General features: G+C 37.2%; 1 pseudogene; it reads left to right on the top strand.

The window, feature by feature from the left end:
- Positions 1-3,011: 3,011 nt before the first annotated feature.
- On the top strand, positions 3,012-3,935 carry LOC133231540 (olfactory receptor 4P4-like; annotated as a pseudogene).
- The last annotated feature ends 13,923 nt before the right edge of the window (positions 3,936-17,858 follow it).

Raw genomic sequence — 17,858 nt, 5'->3', positions numbered from 1 at the left:
CATAATTTTTTGATCTGAGTGATTGGAATCTTAAAACTTGAAATATTCTAGATGAATTTTCTTGGTGGTTATTTTCAAGAGACAGAATTCATAAAAAATCCAGACATTAATTTGAGGAAAAACTGAGATTTTTAAGCCTTTATTTATTTGTGTTTGGGAAAAGATATTCCCATAAATAATGAAAATAGTATGAGATTCCAAGTCATACAGAATTTGTTTAGATATAGAATTCTCCTTGTTTGTAGAAACTTGTGTTCTAGCTCCCTTATCTGCAAAACAGGGGCACTTATACCTTCCCTAACAATTGGTGATAAAGGGGAAATGATTAGTAAATAAAAAGTTTTTAGTATTGGGTCTAGAACATATACAGATTTTCCTACATGGCACAGTGGTAATGAGTCTGCCTGACAGTGCAGAAGACCCAGGAGACAGTGGCTCAGTTCCTGGTTCATAGAACATCCCCTAGAGTAGGAAATGGCAACCTGCTCCATTATTCTTGCCTGGAAAATTGCATGGACAGAGGAGCTCTCCAGATCATGGGGTTGCGAAGAGTTGAACAAGACTGAGCACGCATGCTAGAACATATAGCTAGCATATGGTTATTTCAGCTTTTTACTCTAATTACAACAAATAAGGAATACTACAAATTTTAATTTCATGATTTTCTTTACTAATGATATGTTAAACACTGAAAGAAAAAAATGTCCTATCAAATTTACCTTGATGGGTTTTTACACTGTTTATGTACATTTTTTACTTTAGTCATAAATCCTTTTTCCTAATACACTTTATTTAAGTGCTTTCCCCCACCCCTTTTAAACTGTAGCTGATGTCTTCACAAATGGTTCCTCACAGAGATTTTTCTTAAAGAATTTCAAGTCTGAAGAAGGGATTCTTGGAAGAAACTCTTCAACAGGAAAGTATGTGAAAAAGTTAACTCAATATTTTTCCTTCACTCAAATAACACACACACACTTAAACATATATATGGGTGGTGTGTATTATGTGGGTATGTTGGAGGGGGAGTGATGTGGATATGGGAGTGGGTATGGAGAGAGGGAGAGAGAAAGGAGAAAGAAAGGAACACCAACCATAGGGAGTTTTTATGAATTTTGGTAAAAGAAGATCATAAGGAAAATGATACCTGCTCTAAAGGATATTTTCTCATGAGAATGCATTTTCCAAAGTGATGTTCACTTTGGAAAATTAATGCAACACTGCTCCAGCTGTTGAGTGCTGAGACTTAAACCAATATATGAGAAACATTCTAAAACAAGAGAACTTCCTAGAGTTTTGATTCTCCAGTTTTTCTACAATTTTGTACTAAAATCTTATGAAAAGTTATCTTAAATTTGTTTATGTCATGTGATCAGTCTTCCACATAAACTAGGTTTCTCCATTTATATATAAATAAGTTCTTTAATAAGCTATCTTTTATACACAGATTAAAATTATGCTAGTCTGTGTAAAAGAAACACTGATGTTTCTTCCTTAGGTTTATGTAAGTCTAATATGGATTTGTCAACCAATTTCCCTGTTAGAGAAAAAAATGATAAAGATATCTAAAGATAATATTGTTTTATCTAAAGATAAAACAATTAACTGATGAACATGGCAGTATTTATTTTCTTAGAGAACTGTGGCTTTTCTCCAATTACTTGTTGGAGTATTTTCCTGTGGAGTTGACAAGTCAGAACAATAGCCTATTTATATTGGATATTCTTCACACATTTTTTTTAATATGAGGCAAACAGATCCACTGCTATCAGTTTCACTTATCAATTGAAGAAAGAGGCTCAGAGAGTATTAACTACTCAGTGCTCACAACAACACCTACAAACAAACAAACCTAACAAGAACATGTGAACCCAGATGCTCATCTTCATGATCATTTGATGATGGATCTGTACAATACATCATAATGGTCTTCAATAGTACCATTAGGACACAGGTCATTGAAATTAACAGTATTTGAGGCAAAACATGATTTTGCTGTGGAGGACATTTGATTATGTGTAGAAGGTGGTGCTTTCAACATATTGACTTCTCTGCTTCTAGGTATACTACTTCAAAAAGGTGGCACTGTTCAAAATGTGTATTTAAATAAGTAGGTTATTCTTTAATCACATAAAGTTCTTCAGATTTCAAAAGAAAACTTCTAGTTCTTGAAAATATTTAAAAAGTATCAACAGTAACCTCTATATTTTGAATAATCAGAAAAATGGAGTTTTAATGTACTAATATCCCATCTTCCTATATTTACATGCCCCACATTGTACTTAAATCTCTTGTTCCCAGATACTCCATGTTCTGAATCTTTACCACACCTGCCTAGGAGAACCCTTGAAACTATTGATACTTTAGACCAGTTAGGTAGGCTCTACTATAATTATAACATGCTTTGTTTTAATTTCAAGAATATATATAGACCTCCACTGATTGTATGAAATGCTCATCTGTGACTGGAACTTTATACAAGATTCATATGCACATGGAGAATGGGACAGATTTTCTTAAAGTTACATAGATGACTAAAGGCTGAAATGGAGAATGACCTTTATCTTTTATAGAGATGGATATGAGCTGGAATTTCCCTTGGTCAGTGAATGCTGTTACATAGTTCCCAAGAGCATGAAGTTTGGTAGCAAAGTCAGGTTCATTTTGGCTTGACTTTAATTTAGTATCTTAATAATTTGGTGTAATTAATGGAATCCTCCAATATTTTTGTTTTCCAATATGCAAAATGACTATCAGAAACTACCTGTTAGTTGATTATGAGTTAAATCCCTGCAAAATCTTTACAAATTATCCAGATTTATATACATATTCTTTTAAAATATCATTTGAAATATCATGCCCATGGTCTAAAAACAAAAAATAGATTATAGTAAATCCTCTATTCATTGCATAAGTAACACAAGTTTTTAAAATGCTCTTAAATATGTGTCATGTTCTGTATCATTTCAGATGAACTGAATTTACGTTGTATATTCTGAACTCAGCTCAGCTTCATGGAAAATCAGAACAATGTCACAGAATTTGTTTTCATAGGGTTGTGGGGATATAAGAAAATAGAGTTACTGTTCTTGTTCCTGCTCTGTTATCTGGCCCTCTTAATGGGGAATTTCATCATCTCACTCACCATTACCTGCAGCCATCTAATGCAACAACCTATGTACTACTTCCTCTGTCACCTCTCCCTCATGGATGTCAGCTACACCTCCACGGTGGTCCCCAGGCTAATCAGGGACCTAGCTGCAGCACGAAGAAACATTTCCTATAACAACTGTATGACCTAGCTCTTCGCTGCCCACTTGCTGGCAGGTGTGGAAATATTCATCTTGGTGTCCATGGCTTTTGATCGCTATGTGGCCATTGTCAAGCCCCTGCACTACATGGTCATCATGAACAGACAGAGGTGCGACATGTTGATCGTCCTGGCCTGGGTTTTCAGTTTTTGGCATTCTATTGCTTTACTTCTCATGGTACTCAAGTTACCTTTTTGTGGTCCTAATCAGATAGATCACTATGTGTGCGATGTGAAGCCTCTTTTGAAACTGGTATGCAAAGATATTCATGTTGTGAGTATCTTAGTGATTGCAAATTCAGGGATGATAGCTGTTGCCATTTTTCTTGTCCTAGTAGCTTCTTATGTAGCCATATTATATAATCTTAGAACACATTCTCCTCCAGGGCGGAGGAAAGCTCTCTCAACATGTAGTTCTCACGTAACAGTTGTACTGTTATTCTTTGTGCCTTGTATCTACATTTATGTTCTACCTGCAGAGACAGAGAACAAGGACAAGGAAATCTCTGTGTTTTACACTGTGATTGCCCCCATGCTGAACCCTCTCATCTACACCCTAAGAAATATGGAGATGAAAATTGCCATGAGGAAAGTATGGTCTAAAGTGACACATTTAGATTTAAAGTAAATAGGCTAAAGTACTTGATGTCCTGAGGACATGTATCCATTGAAATATTATTGGAAACATACTAGCTTTCTTTGGGGAGTTGGACTCAATGACACCTGACATTTTATGAGTCAAAGAAGCATGTTACTGTGATTCAGATCACCATCTTCTCGTTTAGGGATCCAGTTAGTTCTTGGTGTGACCACTTTGATTTGAGCCATTTTAATATAAGAACTGTCCTAAAGCACATCACCTGTCTTATAACAGCACTCTGCAAAAATTGCTGTGAAACCTTATTTTCCTTGGAATAAAATCTAACCTGTTGACCCATGCATTAGAAAATATTTGACTGTAACTAGCTAATCTCAGAGGTCACACCACATTGAAAGAAAAATATGGTGTTATAATAATAGGCTATAGAACCAAAGAGACATGGGTGACTACTGACTCTGTAAGTTTTTATCCCTTTGTCTTGGAAATTTGTTCTAATTATATTGTTTTCATTTTGAAAATATCTATAAGGTGAGATAATATTATAGTTCATAAAAGGTGATATTAAGAGCTCTCCTTGTGGCTCAGATGGTAAAGAATCTGCCTGCAATGTGGGAGATCTGGGTTTGATCCCTGGGTCAGGAAGATCCCCTAGAGAAGGGAATAGCAACCCACATCAGTATTCTTACCTGGAGAATTCCATGGACAGATGAGCTTGGTGGGCTACAGTCCAAGGGGTGGCAAAGAGTTGGACATGATTGAGCGACTAACATTTTCTTTCTTTCAACACTTGTGAAATTTTGCAAGGCAAGTGGCTACCAGAAACTCATATTGGGTGCTTTTCTTCTTTCTTTATCATTCTTCCCTCAATTCCTTTTGTTTGGGTGCTTTCATCCAGCCATACTGGGCCCCTCTACATTCTCTAAACTTACCTTAAATCTGTTAACTCTATTATTTTGCTCTTTTATTTCGTCTCACCAGGATAACCCTATTCCTATGCTTTAGGACCCATAGCTTAAATATAACTTGGGATTCCCAGGTGGTACAGTGGTGAAGAATCCACCAGCCAAAGCAGGAGACAAAAGGGATGTAGGTTCCATCCCTGGGTCAGGAAGATACCATGGAGTAGGAAATGACAACACACCCCATTATTCTTGCCTGGATATTTCAACAGACAGAGGAGCCTAGTAGGCTACAGCCCATGGGATTACAAAATTAGACACAGATGGGTGACTGAGCTTGAGATCAAGGTGATCTGTACTTCTGAACTCACGTTTAAAAATTAATATTGACAATTGAGCACAGAGAAAGACTCACTCATTCAGAATGCTGAAAAAACAGTGACTACTATTACACTTATTGATCAGAATATAAAACATTTCCCATAAAACTTAAGGAACTGAATACATACATTGTATGTATTGGCAAACTCCTATCTGCCTAAAACAGATTTGTAAATGCGTAGTCATTGGATTCAGAACTTTCCTGATACATATAGGGAAGGTGACTAGAAAATGACAAATAAAATATGGTCTAAAGACCAAAAACAAACAAACAAACAAGCAAACAAACAAAAAAACCCAAATGTTAATTAGGCTACACATGACTGTTTATAGCCAGTGTATGAAGAGTTAGTCGCTCCGTCATGTCTAACTGTGCTACTCCATAGACTGTAGCCCGCCAAATTCCCCTGTCCATGGAACTCTCCCATGAAAGAATGGGTTGCCATTCCCTTCTCCAGGGGATCTTCCTGACCCAGAGATTGAACCCAGGTCTCCTGCATTGCAGGCAGATTCTTTACTGCCTGAGCCATCAAACAAATTGACATATAATTACCAAATCTTGAATGCAGCTAACATGTCTTTTCATGGGTGAATGCCTAGACTATTGTACATCAAGACAATGGAATATTATTCAGTGCTAGAAAGAAATGACCTACCAAGCTATGAGAAGACATGAAGGACATCTGAATGCGTATTTTGAAGTCAAATAAGCCAATGTGGTAAGACCACATACTCTGTGTTTTCAAGTACATGATGCCCTAGAAAGGCCAAAACAATGGAGATACACAAAAATGTATCTTCAATATTTATTTCTCATAGTCCTGGTGAAAAGTAGAGAAAGACTTGAGAGCATCTGACAATAGTAGGGGGAAGAAGGATGTTGTCCTTACTAAGGTTTGACTTCAGCCTGGAGCCACAGGAGCTCTGAAGTATTCAGAGTTCAACAGAACTGGCTCCAACCTAAGACAAGAAGATTGTCTCTTTTTGCCCCATTAAGTCAGCCATTGTTTCCTGGTGGGCCCTGGGATGGTGAGCATAATGCCACAGATGAGACAACTTTGAATTCCTCAGATCTGTTTGTCAAGAGCAGGATGGGGCTGTGAGAAATTAGAAGCCCAGAGATATAGCAACTGGGGCATGGGGACACTGAGCCAGTGAAAGGGCTCTGATGGATGCAACTTTGTGCACTGTGTTCTGCATGCTCCACGGCACCACAAGAGTTCAGTCTTCATCCTTTCACACTCCAACAATCACAATGAGCTCCTATCCAATAATAGCAGGCAGGCAAGTGCTTTATCGAGTATAACTTTTTTTTTTTTTAAATAAGTTGAAGATCTTGCCTGACATTAATGTGCCCTTTTATTTGAGTCATCACTCTTTCTGTTGGGTTAGCATCCTAAGGTGGTGATACGAGCAATACCAATAAGTTCTGAAGGCTGCAAGAATTTGAAAACTTGAAACAATCTTTTTTTATTTACCCTTTGAGGTTCAGTGACTCATTTCTTTTGTAACCTAATTAAATATTGAAATACTGATTTACTACCATTACCATTATGATATATAAAAATGAGCAGCTATTTATGCAAAATTATTAGAACTTAGTAAGAAATTTTATATATAAATATATATGTTTTATGAATTTATAAAGTAGTTGCAGGTCTCATGTACATGAATATAAAATGCACAAAGAACAAAACAACCACTGTGATATGAGAGACACAGTGGAGAGTGCCTTGTGCCTTGCCTCTAGATGGCGGGTCATACGGAGGACAGGATGACCACATAGCAGACCATGAGGAGAAGGAAGTCTAATAGACATATGAATCCACTGTTGGCAGAGACAAGTAATCCTAGAGTGTGAGTATCTGTGCAGGCAAAATTAATCAAGGACTCTGATCACTCAAAAACTGATCTATAACATTAGGACCACAGAAGAGTAATCAGAAAAAGAAGAGGCTGCATGAAGAAAACCTCCCATGCACACCACTGCCACTAGCAGGCCACACGCCCACCAGTCCATGATGGTTGATTAGTACAAGGGCTTACAGATGGCTACATAGCAGACATAGGCTATCACACTAAGCAGGATGATCTCAGCATGTCTGAGTAAATATTCTGAAAAAATTTGATCATGAATACTTTGAATAGGATGGTCTTTTTTTCATAGATTGAAACTATAATCAATATAGGGTATTCACAGAGGAATAGCAAGCACAAAAAAAAAAAAAAAAAGAGAGAGAGAGAGAGAAATGGGCCAGAGAAAAGTACATGGGGAACTCCTATAACAGTTTGGCAGTGATGGTGACCACCAAGAGCACCCTTCCAACCACAGAGATGATGTAGATAACCAAAAACACAACAAAGATGATTTTCTGAATCTTTGGAATCTGTGTGAGTCCTAGGAGAACAAATGCTGTCATGCTGTTCTTATTCTCCATGTATTTCGTGTTATGACTATTTATATTACTTGAAAAATTATTAAGGCAACCTTGAATTTATTAGACTTACTTACTCTTGCTGTTTTTATTGCTCAGTTGCTAAGTCATGTCCAGCTTTTTGCGAGCTCGTAGAATTCAGCATGGCAGGCATCCCTATCCTTCTCTGTCTCCCAGAGTTTGTTCTAATTCACCCACTGAGTCGGTTATACGATTTAACCATCTTATCCTCTGCTGCCCGCTTTCTTTACCTTTTGCTTTCAATCTTTCTCAGCATCAGGATCTTTTCCAATGAGTTGGCTCTTTGCACCAGATGGCTAAAGTACTGAAGCTTCAGCATTAATCCTTCCAATGAATATTTTGGATTGGTTTCATTTAGAAACCAATTTCATTGACCAGTTTGATCTTCTTTGCAGTCCTATGGACTCTCAAGAGTCTTCTCCAGCACCACAGTTTGAAGACATCAGTTCTTTGGTGCTTGACTTTTTTATGGCTCTTACATCTGTACGTGACTACTGGAAGAACAATAGTTTTAACTATGGGAACTTTGTTGGCAAAATGATGTCTCTGTTTTTTAATATGCTTTCTAGGTTTGCCAGAGCTTTCCTTTGAAGGAGTAACTGTCTTTTAATTTCATGGCTACAGTGATCTCTGCAGTGATTATGGAGCCCAAGAGAACAAAATCCGTGACTGCTTCAAATTCCCCCCCTTCTATTTGCCATAAAGTGTTTGAACCAGATGCCATGTTCTTAGGTTTTAAAATGTTGATTTTTCAAGTCAGTTTTTTTTTTTTTTTTACTCTCCTCTTTCACGCTCATCAAGAGGCTCTTTAATTTCTCTTCACTTTCTGCCATTAGAGTGGCATCACCTACATATCTGAGGTTATTGATATTTCTCCTGCCATTTTTGATTCCAGTTTGTGATTCATTCATTCTGGCATTTCACATGATGTACTCTGCACAGAAGTTAAATAAAAAGCAAGGTGACAATATACAACCTTGTCATAATCCTTTATCAATCTTAAACCAAGCTCAAATAATACCACATTTGTTCTTCCAAATTTCAAATAAAATGTGATTTTGCAATATTGAAAGTATTTTGACCTTTACCTTTGTCTCAGACATAGCTTTTCCTTCTCCAATTCCCCTACAGAGCATGAGCCATCAGACTGCTCTGAAAGTTATTAAAAGCAACTTGTGAGTAAGTGTATTTTTTTGAGAGTCAGAAAGATCAAACTAGAATCCTGATTCTTTCACTTGAAATTTCTTTTACCTAGTATATATTCCTTGGTATTTTAAAGTTTTGCTTTCTCATCTATAAAGATAAAATAATATTATATATGTCACAGTTTTTATAATAATTGAATGAGGAAACATATGAATACAACCATCACTGTGATATAAGTATATACATATGTTTTATTTATCTTTGTGACTGTGTATACATTTAGAAAGTGAATTAACATTTGATCAGTAAGGCAGAGAAACCTTTAACTGTACATTAAGTTCAGGAAGAGTCATCTCTAATTTTACTTTTAGTGAGGGCAAACGGAGTCATATCATCCTTAGTGGTTGACCATACCAAAGTGCTCCACATTCATACCTGGACTAAGCAGTTGTTGATCTATTTATTTGATAATTACATTGATGCACCTACTGTATACTTGAATTTTGCTTTCATTCTCATTATTAGCTGTGATTGATTACTAAAGAGTTTACTTATTGTAAAATCCTGATTTTGGAATAGGAAAATTGGGTCCTTTCATTTTCTTAATTTCAAGGAGCCTAAAATTTATTTCAAAGAATGTTAATGGTATTTATCAAGTATTTTTTTAAAAAGATTTGGGGTAAGGATGAAATGCTCTATTTGAAAAGTACCTAAACAATGATTATATTGAAAGTTGACGATTGTTAATAAGCTTTAGAATTAAAGAAAATCTTCCTTCAATATTAAATTAACTTTTTTTTTAAATTTGTTCATTTTTAATTGAATAATAATTACTGCCGGGGTCCAGCCCTGGCTGATTCAGGGTATTTGAAGGGGAGACGGCTTCAGCGACTATTTAAATATTCATCAAAGATATAAAGAGTAATAGAATGAGGATAACTCAGTAGGAAAATTCAGTGGAGAAAAGAGGCTGAGTAGCTTGGTTTACACGGGAGACCAATAAAACTTCAGGATAAGAAGCTTGCACCACTTACATAGGCCGCAGGCGTCCTTCCGTTCTCCCGAAGGAGAGGAGACACTGAGCCTCCCCGGTCGGATCTTAGAAGCCCAGGCATAATTAGTAAGCATGGCGGGTTTCGTGCTCCAGATGGAGACTCAGCCAGAGTGAGAGAGAGAGTGACATGGGGAGACCAGTCTTTTGAGGAACTGATCCCAATTCTTTATTTTCCAGGGTCTGTTTTTATACGTTGAGGTGTTATACAAAAGTCACATGGGGACAGCAGTCCTGACTTTTATTAAAGTCAGGTGCTTCACACAAATGTATACAGAGGTCTTAGGGGTGTTACATCATCTTCTGGCCAGGGGGGCCTGCTGACAATTTATGACCCTCTCCTTGTGACAGTGGTCAGTCAACCAGATCACTTTTTTCTCCAAGGGTGATTATTCGTAAAACAGACACCACCCAAATAAAGTTACATTCCTATAGGGTGAGGGTGTAGTGGGTTTTAGTTAAGGAAATAATTTACTTAGCCTAAGGTCTAATGTGATTTATATCAAAGGTTAATACTTATTTCTTCTATATATTCATTAATGTGTGTAAGGGCAGGGGATGTGGAGTCTTAGCAGTAAACACTGGCTCAACAAATGAAAAACCCTTCACCAATACAATTTCTAATCAGCCCACTATACTTATACTAATAATTTTCTAACTTCTCTAAAGAACCTGTTTTTAGAAGGTTTAAAGCATCTCGTGCCTCTCATGGTTGGGAGGCTGTGAGCAATCACATGTGGCCGGACAAGCCTGTCAGGCAGGCTAGAGAACCTTCAGAGGAGTTTGTAGGTTGAAACACTCCTATCACGCCCAGGAATTATTATTAACTGGAGCTCTAAGTTAACTCCTTCTCCAAAAGAGGTGGTGGGGGACAGCCCCCTGTAAAGTCAGAGGTGTAGGGGAGAGCACAAAGTAGTAAAGTAGGCAGGCTCTGGTTATGGGGGTAGATGCTCGAGAATTTCCAGGGGGACTCCTGAGGCTCGATCCGGCCTTTGCGTATGTTGAGCCTCCTTCCTCATGACCTTTGCCATTGGTGGAGTGCCTCACTCTGGCCCCCAACAAATTACAATGTTGTGTTGCTTTCTGCCCTACATCAACATGGATCAGGCATCGGTATATATATAACCCCATCCTCATGAGCCTCCTTCCCATCTCTTACCACATCCCACTCATCTAGGTTGTCACACAGCCCTGGTTTGATCTTAATGAGAGTTCAGAGTATTCAGAAACAATGCCATCTTCAAACTAACCTCTTCTTGAATATGACCTCTTCTTTGACTCTTATTTGAATATGAAAGATATGCCACACTTGGAAAGAGACTATTCAGATAAATCAGTATCAAGACAGTAGTCAACAAGAAAGTTTTTTTTTTTTTTAATCTAATTATTTCCTTGTAGCCTAAACCTCAAAATGTTTCTATTCAAAACAGAATTTGAGCTTGGAATGGGTTCAGTTGAACCACTGTAGAGGCATGGTCTTCTTTAGACAGCTCTGGTTCTGTAATCAAGAGGCAAAAGGGGTGGTGAAAACATTCAAATGGGTTATTCCATCCATGGTGACTCTTTCTCTGGAGATTCAAACACACACACACACACACACACACACACACACAATTTTAACCTTGCATTACATGAATATTTAAAGAAGTTGCTGCAAGGCTAAATCACTTTGTCTTGTAGCTCCAACTTTATTTCTCAGAGATTATTTTCTTTGATAGAAACGTTTTGCCTTTTTAAAAAATTAATTAATTAATTAATTTTACTTTACAATATTGTATTGGTTTTGTCTTAAAAACAGCTTTTCTGAAGAGACCCCTTTGAAAAACTCTTAAATTTGAGTGGGGAATTGTATTCTCTACACTTTGAGCCCAAACATGTAAGATTCTATTTGAACTTGTGTTTCTGTGTTTCTAAGAAAGCTAAATTCATATGAATATTAGATTAGCACAAAGCCAATTGCAGTTTTGACACTGGAATGCATTGTTAAATAAATATGGTTATGCTTTACATATTTTTTTTATTTTTTAATTAAATTCATTTATTATAATTGAAGGCTAATTACTTTACAATATTTTATTGGTTTTGCCATACATCACCATGAATCCACCACGGGTGTACATGTGTTCTCAATCCTGATCCCCCCTCCCACCTTCCTCCCCGTACCATCCCTCTGGGTCATTCCAATACACCAGCCCTAAGCACTCTGTATCTTGCATTAAACCTGGACTGGTGATTCGTTTCTTATATGATATTATACATATTTCAATGCCTTTCTCCCAAATCATCCCACCCTCTCCCTCTCCCACAGAGTCCAAAAGACTGTTCTATACATCTGTGTCTCTTTGGCTGTCTTGCATACTGGATTATCATTATCATCTTTCTAAATTCCATATATATGCTTTAGTATACTGTATTTGTGTTTTTATTTCTGGCTTACATCACTATACAGAGTGAATAGGCTCTACAGACTGAATAGGCTCCAGTTTCATCCACCACATTAGAACTGATTCAAATGTATTCTTTTTATTGGCTGAGTAATACTCTATTGTATATATGTACCACACCTTTCTTATCCATTCATCTGCTGATGGAAATCTAGGTTACTTCCATGTCCTGGCTATTAGAAATAGTGCTGCGATGAACACTGGGGTACACGTGTCTCTTTCAATTCTGGTTTCCATGGTGTGTATGCCCAGCAGTGGAATTGCTGGACCATAAGGCAGTTCTATTTCCAGTTTTTTAAGGAATCTTCACACTGTTCTCCATAGTGGCTGTACTAGTTTGCATTCCCACCAACAGTGTAAGAGGGTTCCCTTTTCTCCACACCCTCTCCAGCATTTATTGCTTGTAGACTTTTGGATCACAGCCATTCTGACTGGCGTGAAATGGTACCTCATAGTGGTTTTGATTTGCATTTCTCTGATAATGAGTGATGTTGAGCATCTTTTCATGTGTTTGTTAGCCATCTGTATGTCTTCTTTGGAGAAATGTCTATTTAGTTCTTTGGCCCATTTTTTGATTGGGTCATTTATTTTTTTGGAATTGAGCTGCAGGGGTTGCTTCTATATTTTTGAGATTAGTTCTTTGTCAGTTGCTTCATTTGCTATTATTTTCCCCTATTCTGAAGGCTGTCTTTTCACCTTGCTTAAAGTTTCCTTTTTTGTGCAGAAGCTTTTAATTTTAATTAGGTCCCATTTGTTTATTTTTGCTTTTATTTTCAATATTCTGGGAGGTGGGTCATAGAGGATCCTATTGTGATGTATGTCGGAGAGTGTTTTGCCTATGTTCTCCTCTAGGAGTTTTATAGTTTCTGGTCTTACATTGAGATCTTTAATCCATTTTGAGTTTATTTTTGTGTGTGGTATTAGAAAGTGTTCTAGTTTAATTCTTTTACAAGTGATTTACCAGTTTTCCCAGCACCACTTGTTAAAGAGATTGTCTTCAATCCATTATATATTCTTGCCTCACTTGTCAAAGATAAGGTGTCCATAGGTGCGTGGATTTATCTCTGGGCTTTCTATTTTGTTCCATTGATCTATATTTCTGTCTTTGTGCCAGTACCATACTGTCTTGATGACTGTGGCTTTGTAGTAGAGCCTGAAGTCAGGTAGGTTGATTCCTCCATTTCCATTCTTCTTTCTCAAGACTGCTTTGGCTATTCAAGGTTTTTTGTTTTTGCATACAAATTGTGAAATTATTTCTTCTAGCTCTGTGGAAAATATTGTTGGTAGCTTGATAGGGATTGCATTAAATCTATAGATTGCTTTGGGTAACACACTCATTTTCACTATATTAAATTCCGATCCTTGAACATGGTATATTTCAAATGAAATTATGCATAGAAACGAATGAAAATGAAAACACAACAACCCAAAACCTGTGGGACACTGTAAAAGCAGTGGTAAGGGGAAAGTTCATAGCATATAGGCATACTTCAAGAAACAAAAAAAGTCAAATAAATAACCTAACTCTACACCTAAAGCAACTAGAAAAGGAAAAAATGAAGAACCCTAGGGTTAGTAGAAGGAAAGAAATCTTAAAAATTAGCGCAGAAAGAAATGCAAAAGAAACAAAAGAGACCGTAGCAAAAATCAACAAAGTCAAAAGCCGGTTCTTTGAAAGGATAAATAAAATAACAAAGGGAGAAAAATAAAATCAATAAAATTAGAAATGAAAATCGAGAGATCACAACAAACAACACAGAAATACAAAAGATCATAAGAGACTACTATCAGCAATTATATGCCAATAAAATGGACAACTTGGAAGAAATGGACAAATTCTTAGAAAAGTACAACTTTCCAAAACTGAACCAGGAAGAAATAGAATATCTTAACAGACCCATCACAAGCACAGAAATTGAAAATGTAATCATAAATCTTCCAGCAAACAAAAGCCCAGGTCCAGACGGCTTCACAGCTGAATTCTACCAAAAACTTAGAGAAGAGCTAACACCTATCCTACTCAAACTTTTCCAGAAAATTGCAGAGGAAGGTAAACTTCCAAATTCATTCTATGAGGCCACCATCACCCTAATACCAAAACCTGACAAAAATGCCACAAAAAAAGAAAACTACAGGCCAATATCACTGATGAACATAGATGCATAAATCCTTAACAAAATTCTAGGAATCAAAATCCAACAACACTTTAAAAAGATCATACACCATGACCAAGTGGGCTTTATTCCATGGATGCAAGGATTCTTCAATATCCACAAATCAATCAATGCAATTCACCACATTAACAAATTGAAAAATAAAAGCCATATGATCATCTCACGAGATGCAGAGAAAGCCTTTGACAAAATTCAACATCCATTTATGATAGAAGGAACATACCTCAACCTAATAAAAGCTATATATGACAAACCCACAGCAAAGATTATCCTCAATGGTGAAAAACTGAAAGCATTTCCTCTAAAGTCAGGAACAAGACAAGGGTGCCCACTTTCACCACTACTATTCAACATAGTTCTGGAAATTTTGGCCACAGCAGTCAGAGCAGAAAAAGAAATAACAGGAATCCAAATTGGAAAAGAAGTAAAACTCTCACTGTTTGCAGATGACATGATCATCTACATAGAAAACTCTAAAGACTCCACCAGAAAATTACTAGAGCTAATCAATAAATATAGTAAAGTTGCAGGATATAAAATCAATACACAGAAATCCCTGCATTCCTATACACTAATAATGAGAAAATAGAAAGAGAAATTAAGGAAACAATTTCATTCACCATTATAGCTTTTAAAAACACATTTATCACTTTAAATTTTTGCTGCTAATGACATTATTTGCTGTTAATAAAGCTATGGTACATATACACAATGGAGTATTACTCGGCCATTAAAAAGAATACATTTGAATCAGTTCTAATGAGGTGGATGAAACTGGAGCCTATTATACAGAGTGAAGTAAGCCAGAAAGAAAAACACCAATAGAGTGTACTAACGCATATATATGGAATTTAGAAAGATGGTAACGATAACCCTGTATACGAGACAGCAAAAGAGACACTGACGTATAGAACAGTCTTATGGACTCTGTGGGAGAGGGAAAGGGTGGGAAGATTTGGGAGAATTGCATTGAAACATGTAAAATATCATGTATGAAACGAGATGCCATTCCAGGTTCAATGCATGATACTGGATGCTTGGGGCTGGTGCACTGGGACGACCCAGAGGGATGGTATGGGGAGGGAGGAGGGAGGAGGGTTCAGGATGGGGAACATATGTATACCTGTGGCGGATTCATTTTGATATTTGGCAAAACTAATACAATTATGTAAAGTTTAAAAATAAAATAAAATTAATTTAAAAAAAAAGGCAGGGAGGGTGGGAAGCCAATAAAAAATTCTCTATAAAACTCAAAAAAAAATTTTATTTTAGACGGGAAATTATGTTTGACAAAAAGCAAATTAGAGTAATTTTCTTATTTGAGTTTAAAATGGGTCATAAAGCAGCTGAGGCAACTCTCAACATCAACAACACAATTAGCCCAGGAACTGCTAAGGAAAAGACAGTGAAGTTCAGTTTAATTCAGTTCAGTTGCTCAGTCATGTCTGACTCTTTGTGAACCCATGAATTTCAGCACGCCAGGCCTCCCTGTCTATCACCAACTCACGGAATTTACTCAGACACATCCAGCAAGTCGGTGATGCCATCCAGCCATCTCATCCTCTGTCATCCCCTTCTCCTCCTGCCCCCAATCCCTCCCAGCATTAAAGTCTTTTCCAATGAGTCAACTCTTTACATGAGGTGGCCAAAGTACTGGAGTTTCAGCTTCAGCATCATTCCTTTCAAAGAACAAGCAGGGATGATTACTATTAGAATGGACTGGTTGGATCTCCTTGCAGTACAAGGGAATCTCAAGAGTCTTCTCCAACCACAGTTCAAAAACATCAATTCTTCAGCACTAAGCCTTCTTCACAGTCCAACTCTCACATCCATACATGACTACTGGAAAACCATACCTTGACTAGATGGACCTTTGTTGGCAAAACAATGTCTCTGATTTTGAATATGCTATCCAGGTTGGTGATAACTTTCCTTCCAAGGAGTAAGCGTCTTTTAATTTCATGGCTGCAATCACCATCTGCAGTGAATTTAGAGCCCCCAAAAACAAAGTCTGACACTGTTTACACTGTTTCCCCATCTATTTCCCATGAAGTGATGGGGCCAGATGCCATGATCTTCCTTTTATGAATGTTGAGCTTTAAGCCAACTTTTTGACTCTCCTCTTTCACTTTCATCAAGAGGCTTTTTAGTTTCTTTTCACTTTCTGCCATAAGGGTGGTGTCATCTGCATATCTGAGGTTATTGATATTTCTCCCAGCAATCTTGATTCCAGCTTGTATCTCTTCCAGCCCAGCATTTCTCATAATGTACTCTACATGTAAGTTAAATAAGCAGGGTGTCCTTATACAGCCTTGACATACTTCTTTTCCTATTTGGAACCAGTCTGTTTTTCCTTGTCCAGTTCTAACTGTTGCTTCCTGACCTGCATATCGGTTTCTCAGGAGGCAGGTCAGGTGGTCTGGTATTACCATCCCTTTCAGAATTTTCCACAGTTTATTGTAATCCACACAGTCAAAAGCTTTGGCATAGACAATAAAGCAGAAATAGTTTTTGTTTTTGTTTTTTTGGAACTCTCTTACTTTTTCGTTGTTCCAGCAGATGTTTGCAATTTGATCTCTGGTTCCTCTGCCTTTTCTAAAACCAGCTTGAACATCTGGAAGTTCACAGTTAATGTATTGCTGAAGCCTGGCTTGGAGAATTTTGAGTATTACTTTACTAGTGTGTGAGATGAGTGCAGTTGTGCAGTAGTTTGAGCATTCTTTTGCAGTTCAGTGGTGTATAAAGAAGTTTTGAAAAAGAAACAAGGCCATTGAAGACAAGGATTACCATTACTGGATATTGGAAGTTGACAATGACCAACTGAGAGGATCATCAAACCTGATCCTCTTACAACTAACTACACAAAAAGTTGACAAACAACTCAACATCAACCATTCTATCTTCATTTGGCATTTGAACCAAATTGGAAAGGTGAAAAAGCTCTATATGTGGGAGCCTCATGAACTAACCACAGATCAAAAACAAATCATCATTTTGAAGTGTAGTCATTTATTCTATGCAACAATGAATAATTTCTCAGTCAGATTGTGATGTGCAAGGAAAAGTGGATTTATAAGACAACCAGCAACCACCAGCACAGTGATTGCACCCGGAAGAAGCTCCTAAGTACTTCCCAGAACCAAACTTGCACCAGAAAAAAAGGTCATGGCCACTGTTTCGTGGTCTGATGCCAGTCTGATCCACTACAGCTTTCTGAATCCTGGCATAACCATTACATCTGAGACATATACTCAGCAAATCTATGAGATACAAAGAAAATTGCAACTCTCCCTCCAGCACTGATCGATAGAATGGGTCCAGTCTTTCTCCATGACAATGGCTGGCCACACACCACAGAACCAATACTTCTAAAGTTGAATGAATTGGGCCATGAACTTT

The sequence above is a fragment of the Bos javanicus genome, chromosome 19 (assembly GCF_032452875.1).
Source record: "Bos javanicus breed banteng chromosome 19, ARS-OSU_banteng_1.0, whole genome shotgun sequence".
NCBI classification, from domain to species: Eukaryota; Metazoa; Chordata; class Mammalia; order Artiodactyla; family Bovidae; genus Bos; species Bos javanicus.
Note: the sequence above shows the minus strand (reverse complement) of the source record. Positions and strands in the feature narration are given on the sequence as shown.